Source organism: Camelus bactrianus, chromosome 22 (genome assembly GCF_048773025.1).
Source record: "Camelus bactrianus isolate YW-2024 breed Bactrian camel chromosome 22, ASM4877302v1, whole genome shotgun sequence".
Taxonomy (NCBI): Eukaryota; Metazoa; Chordata; class Mammalia; order Artiodactyla; family Camelidae; genus Camelus; species Camelus bactrianus.
This window is the reverse complement of record NC_133560.1, coordinates 10,576,621-10,583,859: the sequence shown is the minus strand read 5'-3', so window position 1 is coordinate 10,583,859 and position 7,239 is coordinate 10,576,621.

The following is a 7,239-nucleotide window of genomic DNA, read 5'->3' as shown; positions in this document are numbered from 1 at the left end:
TCCCACAGGGACAAGTGGACCTTTGCTGTGGAGAAGCCTGGCAGATGCCAGCTTCGCCAAAGAGCTCATTTGAGTCCGTCGGACATCACGTGCCTCCTGATGTGATGTCCTGAGGCCTGGGCAGCAGTGCTGGGGAATCCCTGCCAAAGATGCAGGACCTGGATCCAGCTGTGAGGAAACAACCCCACAAATCCACACCGAAGGACAAGGACGTTCTCCAAAACGATGGGCCGGCATCTGCAGAAATGTCAAGGTCGTGGAAGATGCAGAGGGCAGAGGAACTAAATGTTCCAGATTAAAGGAGAGAAAGGAGGCAGGACAACCGAATACAGGCTTCATCCTGGGCTAGATTCCAGATGGGAAAAGGGAACGCATTCAAGGGTGTTATTGGGACGGTTGGCAACATCTGAATATAAACAGTATGTAAGATAATCATATTGTATCGAGTGAATATTGTGATTATATAGGGGGTATGGAAGTGTTTAGGGACAAAGACTTGTGACGTCTGCAACATACTCTGAACCTTGTTGTAAAAATCGAGCTGGACATTAATCATGTGATCTCCAGGGCGACTGGAAGACGCCACCCAAATGCCATGAGATTTAGTCCCACTTGTCCTGGAGGGACCCCCTCAGTCTCTGCTGACGTATATATAGATTTATTTACTTACTATGTGTAAAATAAAATTTAAATATTTGACTTGTGATATAGTCTACCTCCTTTCTCTTTTATTTGTCTACTTGAGAGAGATGCATTCAAAACATCCCAAGTTAATTGTGGATTTATAAATGTCTCCTTTTATATATAGAGAGAGACTACGCTTTTAGGTGCATGCACATTTGTGATCGCTGTTCCTCCTTAAAAGATTTTCCCTTTAATTTCTATTTAAATTTGTGTGCTTTCCCTCACAATCCCTATTAACATGTTTGCTTAATTTCTATTTGTCTAATATGAATATCACTACGCTAGCTGTCTTTTGGTTCGTATCTGCACATTGCACATGTTTCCAGGCTTTCATTTTCAACTTTTCAGTGTGATTTTATTTCAATGTACCTACCTCATTTGTATCCAGATATTAATTTTTTTCTGTTTTTTTCTTTTATTTGAGACATAACATTGTATTAGTTTTAAGTGTACAACAATGATTTGATGTATGTATATATTGAGAAATGATACATACACCACAGAAAGTTTAGTTAATATCCGTCACCTCACAAAGTTACGATTTTTTTTCTCATGGTGAAAACCAGAAAAATTCCATGTCGTGAGGAGCAGTCACCACATCCTATGCCTTGCTGCGTGATTAACGACATCCCGGGCGTCTACACACGAGATGCCAGTGGCATCCCCTACTTGTAACCACCAAAAACATCTCCAGATGTTGCCTCCAGATCTGTTCCCTGGGGGAGCAAAAATCACCCCTGGCTGAGAACCACTTCCCTAGGTGAAGGGCAGAGAGCTGTTTATCGAGCCATTCTTGCAATGGCTTTTCCGTGGATTTGGAATTTTTCCAAATAAAAATTTTTAATGCAGCCGACCGCACATCAAAGGATTGGCTGAGATAAAAATGGACCGTGTGAGAGCTGTGAGTTTCAGTTTTATTTGGGGACTTCCTGAGGACTATCGGCCAGGAGACGACTTCTGAGATAGCTCTGAGGAACTGTTCCAAAGAGTTGGGGGCGAGGGGGCGGTCAGCCTTTATGTGATTTTGGAGACGGGGTGCAATCAAGCCCACATCTCAGTTCTCAGTAGAATGCTGCTGCTGGTCACAAGGAACAGATACAGAAGCTAATGATTTTAGTGCTTTTCTAAGTGTGGGAAGAGGCAAGAAATGGGACTCATAAAATTTTCTCCTGAAAATATCAATCATGTGAAGGTGTGTTCTGCCAGTTTTCCCAGAGCACAGAGATCTCTACCCTGGACTCCTCTCAGGAGTTGAAGGAGTTGAAGGTGGCTAATGACTTAATTTCTGCAGAGCCAAATGGCCAGTGACATTCTTTAGCTGGCAAAAGGAAGATGGCATGGGGGAGGGCAGTGTAGATGGAGGGCCACTTACTCCGGTGGCCTGTGAGCTCCTTGATGACAGATGTCTTTTTCATCTCCATTGCCCTGAAGAGGACCTACCCGGCCACCGTGATGTGTGCCCACACTGGGCTGATTCACAACACCGTCATCTACAACTGGGGATCAATTCACTGGCCATCAGATTGGGTGTGTCTGAGTCCCAAGCCTGGGCAGGGACCAGGCTGTGGCCTCGAGCTCCCAGTGGGCCTGGCATGGAGTGTGGGGGCTTTTGATGGAGCCAGGCAGAGACGGGTATCCAGAGCAGCAGCCGGGGAAAGAAGTGGAGGCAGCCAGTATATTGACTGGGGACAGAAGAGCCTTGCCTGAGACGGGAGGGCCTTAGGCTTCTAGCTGTAGCCCTCTAAAGGCAGCCAGATCCCCGGCTGCAGCCCTCCACCTTTGCAGCCCCCACTGCCACCCCAGACTGGACTGATGGAACATTCTAGAAGGAGAGACTTGGACAAGAAAGAGGAGGAGGGGATGGTGGGGTCTGTGGGACCATAGCCTCTGCACAGAGCTGGTATCTCATCTGGTCTGTGCCTGAGAACAGACAGTGGGCTTGAAGCCAGCCTTGCTGAATATCTGTGGCAGTCCCAGCACCCCAGAAGACGGGGTCTCCATATTCTGAGGAGTCCGACAGCCCTGCCTGACCTGGCTCTCAACCTCCTCTCCTACCTCCACTCTACTCCCTCACATCGCTGTGCTGTGCGCTAACTCATGTCATCCTCGCAGCAAACCTACAGTAGGCGCTAGTCATGCATTCATTCATTCATTCAACAAACATTCAGTAAGTATTGTGGGCCATGCTGTTCTAGGGGCTGGGGACAGAAGAAAACAGATCTCACAAAATTCCCTGCCCTCTGCCGCTTACATTCTAGGCAACTAAAGTAAAATACAGGATTATTAAATAGTGATGGCGGGGAGGGTATAGCTCAAGTGGTAGAGCACGTGCTTAGCATGCACAAGGTCCTGGGTTCAATCCCCCATACCTCCACTAAAAACAGATAAATAAATAAAATAAATTGCACCCTTTTCCCCCTGAAATAGTGATGAGATCTATGTGGGAAAATAAAGTCAGGAGGGGACAGAGAGGGCCTGTGGGGCCTGTGGGGAACAGGGGCCATCTTTTAAATATAGGAGTCAGAGAAGAGGACTTTTAAGCAAAGACAGAAGGAAGGTGAGAAAGTGAGCTGGGCTTGTATCTGGGGAAGGGCATTCCAGGCAGAGACACCAGGGCAGGACTTTCCTCGATGTGGGTGGCAGGAGGCCAGGCTGGGAGGTGAGGCGAGGACACGTGGTGGGGACCCGTGGGTCACTGGAGGACTTGAGCTGTCCCTCTGATTGGGACGGGGAGGCACCGCAGGGCACTGAGAATGAGCTATCGAGAGCCAGCGTAGGGGCAGAAAGAGCAGGGAGGCGAGAGATGGTGGTGGCTCTGAGCTGGAGGGAGGAAGATGCTACGGAATTCTGGACGGAACTGAAAGCAGACCCAGGTGGGCTTCCTGATGGCCAGAGGCGGGTCGCAGGAAAGAGCAGGGTCCAAGGTGTCTCAGAGGTTTGGATCTCATCCTAGAAGGATGGAGGTGTCTACTCCTTTACTGATGAGGAAATGAAAGCACAGAGAGTCCAATAACCTGCCTGAGATCACACAGCCGGTCATCGGCCAAGCTGGGATTTGAAGCTGAGCTCTGGCTTCGGAGCCTTTGAGCTCCCCAGTCTGCAGTGTTGCTCAGCAAATGTTGGACTCCGATAAAAACATTTTCGAGAGAAAGAGCCAGGGACAGAGAGTTGGGTGGGGCCTGAGTTGGAAATACAGTTGCTTCCGGGGTTGGAGCATACAGACTAGGGCTTTATAACCCCTTTGGGTAATTTATTGGGTTATTTGGGTGTTTATTACACTCATTTGCTGGATTCCCCGGAAGCCTCGTGCACGAGGCCTAACCACCCCTGGAGTTTCACTCGGATGCCGTGGGCCACGCCCGCCCCAGGGAGCCAGCCTGCTTCCTGCAGTGTCCCCGGGCTGGAGACAGCACCTGCCGGTTGGTGCCTGCCACAGAGGTGGCCTCCTCACCCCCATCCCACTCAGGGTGCTGTCACTGTGGAGAGGGGCCAGCAGGCCCCTGCAATATTTGGGCAACACAGGCTGGCACCCAGGCCCAGGCACGCTGGGGTGTGGGCTGGGGGTGTGGCCTGGGGAATTCTGAGGCCCAGCTGACACTCCAGAGGAGAGCAGAACCAGTACCAGCGCTGCTCCTCCCAAGTGCCCACAGGGAGCCCAGCACCCTTCTCAGTGCTTCTTGCCTCAACCCTGCAGAGAATGACTGATAATCCCAATTTGCAGATGGGGAAACTGAGGGTCAGTGAGCCAGAGATGGTTTGAATCCCAAAGCCTGTGTTTCTGCCTCTGTCAGAGGCCTCTCACTCAGCCCAGAATGAGGGCAGTTCATCCCTGAAAACCAGAAGGTTTTCCATAAATCTGGCCCCCAAACTCATTGGCAAGTCCCAAACCCACCACTTAGCTGTAAGGCCCTGGGAGAGTAATTTCATCTCCCTGAGCCTCAGTGTTCTGTAAAATGCTCTGTAAAATGGGAGAGTAACCATGCCTTGCTCACCGGCTGCCATGAGGCGGGAGTGACCACGTGTGGGGAGCCCAGTGAGCTGCGTTTACCAAGCACCCTTGAGGATTCTGATGCTTGCTCATATTTGGGTACTGCTCTTTTAAAGCAACCTGACCATGCCACCCTCTGCTCTAAGTCTTTCCAGGGCCCCCCACTGCCTTCTGGAAAAGCCCAAAAGCCTTAGAATGACCTCAACTGATAGGAAGTTATTTGATAGTCTTTATTACTTGCACATACTTTGCATATTCATACATTTTGATATAGAAACATCATTGTGTTTGTCTTTCAAGGAAGATTCCCCCCGCCTCACTGGATGTGTTGTGTAAATATATGGTATATTTCCCTTTTTGAAACCTGAAAAGCTCAGATTTCTGAAACCTCCAGCCCCATGAATTTGGGAGAAGGGATCATGGACCCCTGATGGTCTAAGGCTCTTGCTGTTTTCCAGGCACCAGGCTGAGCGCTTCATGCTGGTGATCCTAGTGACAGTCACTAAGTCCAAGCCTGTGAGTCAGGTGAACAGACTTGAGCGTTGCTGCATCCCTGGGCTCTGGACCCTCTCACCCACTCCACTTGTGGACCCCCAGCGGCAGCGGGTCTGCCCTCACCCCCTGCCACTGTGGCAAGGCCATCGTCAGGGCAAGCCTGGGGACCCCTACCCTTGGAGAAGCCCCTGCGCCAGCCTTGAATTCTCCAAATGGCTGCTTTAGGGAAATCCAAGCGATCTCCCTCACACCCCTGTTCTCTGGTGGGTTCATGTCCTCAGTGCCCCTTGGAGGGACTTAGCCAGGAGATGCCTCTCCACTCTGAACCCCCAGGAAGGGACAGGACTGGGGAACAGAGGCTGTTCTTTCTTTGCTTCCAATAAGGCTCAGTTCTGGTCCCCTTCCTGCTGAGTGACTCAGAGCCCCATCTGCAGCCTGCCTGCCTCACAGGTGGCAGGTGGTGGGATGCAACATTGTCAGGAAAACCACTACTCACTGAGCACCTACTATGTGCCAGTCCAGTGGTCAGGTGTCTGCCAGGCACCCTCTCGCTAGCATCACAGATTGTCTGCTGTCTGCTTGGCACCCCAGGCAGGCCCGGGGCCACCTCTCCACTGCCACCCACACAGCTCTTACACACCTTTTTTTTCTTTTTTTAAGAAAGAAAGTGAAATAGCAGAAGTAAATAAGACAAATCATTAAGGGTTAAATAGAAGTGAGGGGTACTTGTCCACAATATGATTTTCTGCACTTCGCCATATGCTCGAGATATTTACGATCCAATCACACTGACCTGGGAGGAGGGAGGTGGGCTGAGGAACTGGGTCAGGAGCCAGCCCAGCTCCTCGCTACCCAGATGTGATGGTGAAGACAGGAGGGTGTGACTCACTGAGAAAGGCTGGGATGTTCTGGATGTTTCTGAAACTCTGAGGCCCCCTATCCCCTTGCCAGCTCCTGGCAAGGGCGAGCACAGGGCCAGCCCATCAGCCAGCAGAGTGAACCAGAGCGAGTGCCCAAGGTGGCCGACGTGGGGGACATGACTTAGCTCTTCTTTCACATGTGCTTCCTTCCCACAGGGAGCGCATAGGCAAGGCCAGGATTTTAAGCCATTCCTGGGAGCCCTTGTGGTTTCCAGCTTGAGCCCTAGCTCGGCCACCCTGCTGGCTGTCAAGTGGACCTTGGGGCCTGCAGGCCTGCCGGGGGGGGGGGCAGAGCCAGCCCCGAGCCCCCCGAGCCCCCGGCCTCGGGCCTGGCGGAAAGCACCTCGCCGGCAGAAGTGGGCTGACTGCGGCTTGTTGTGCTGTTGCTAAGTTCTGTGCTGATCAATCTGGGCCTCATGGGTTTTTTCCCTCTGGTTTCATGTTCTGACGGGAACTGTGCGAATCTGGAGCGAGTTAATCGCAGCCGCAGCATTCCAGAGGGTGTGACGCCGCCAGTTCCTCCTTGGCCCCAGATCCTATGTCCACACCCTCCCCAGCTGCTCAGACCGAGGCTTGAATATGATTTATAGGACTCGCCCCTCACTGTCCCTTCTAGAAGCGAGCGTGTCTTCCAGTGAGAAGGAAGAGTTCCGGGGGTCAATACTAAATTCTGTTTCTTGGTTCCACAACTCCCTTTCCAGATATTCAAAGCTCCATATATTGATGCCAAAAGTCTTCCCCCAGCCTCATATTCCACAATGCCCTGCAAGCCAGACAGGCCATCTCCCCAGATACCCCAGCACCCGAGGTTCACCCCTCCCCTCCTTCCTGCGTCCTCCCAGCTGGATCGGATCAGATGAGAGACCTTTAATTCCTTCCTCCCTTCCTTCCTGCCCGCATCCCTTCTCCCCTGCCTTCTCTCCTTCAGGAAATACCCATGCTCTGCCAGGGCTTTTGCATTAGAGAGATAGACAATACTGTAGATTTTAAAAATTATTTATACATTTTATAAATGAAATTACAATATAAAGTAATTTCAGGTGACAATAAGCACTTTGGGAAAAAGTGAAGGCAGGAAGGAGGTGAAGAGGAGATTAGGGTGTCCACGTGGGAGGGAGAGTTGGGGGGCTGCACATGGGGGTCGCGGAGGCC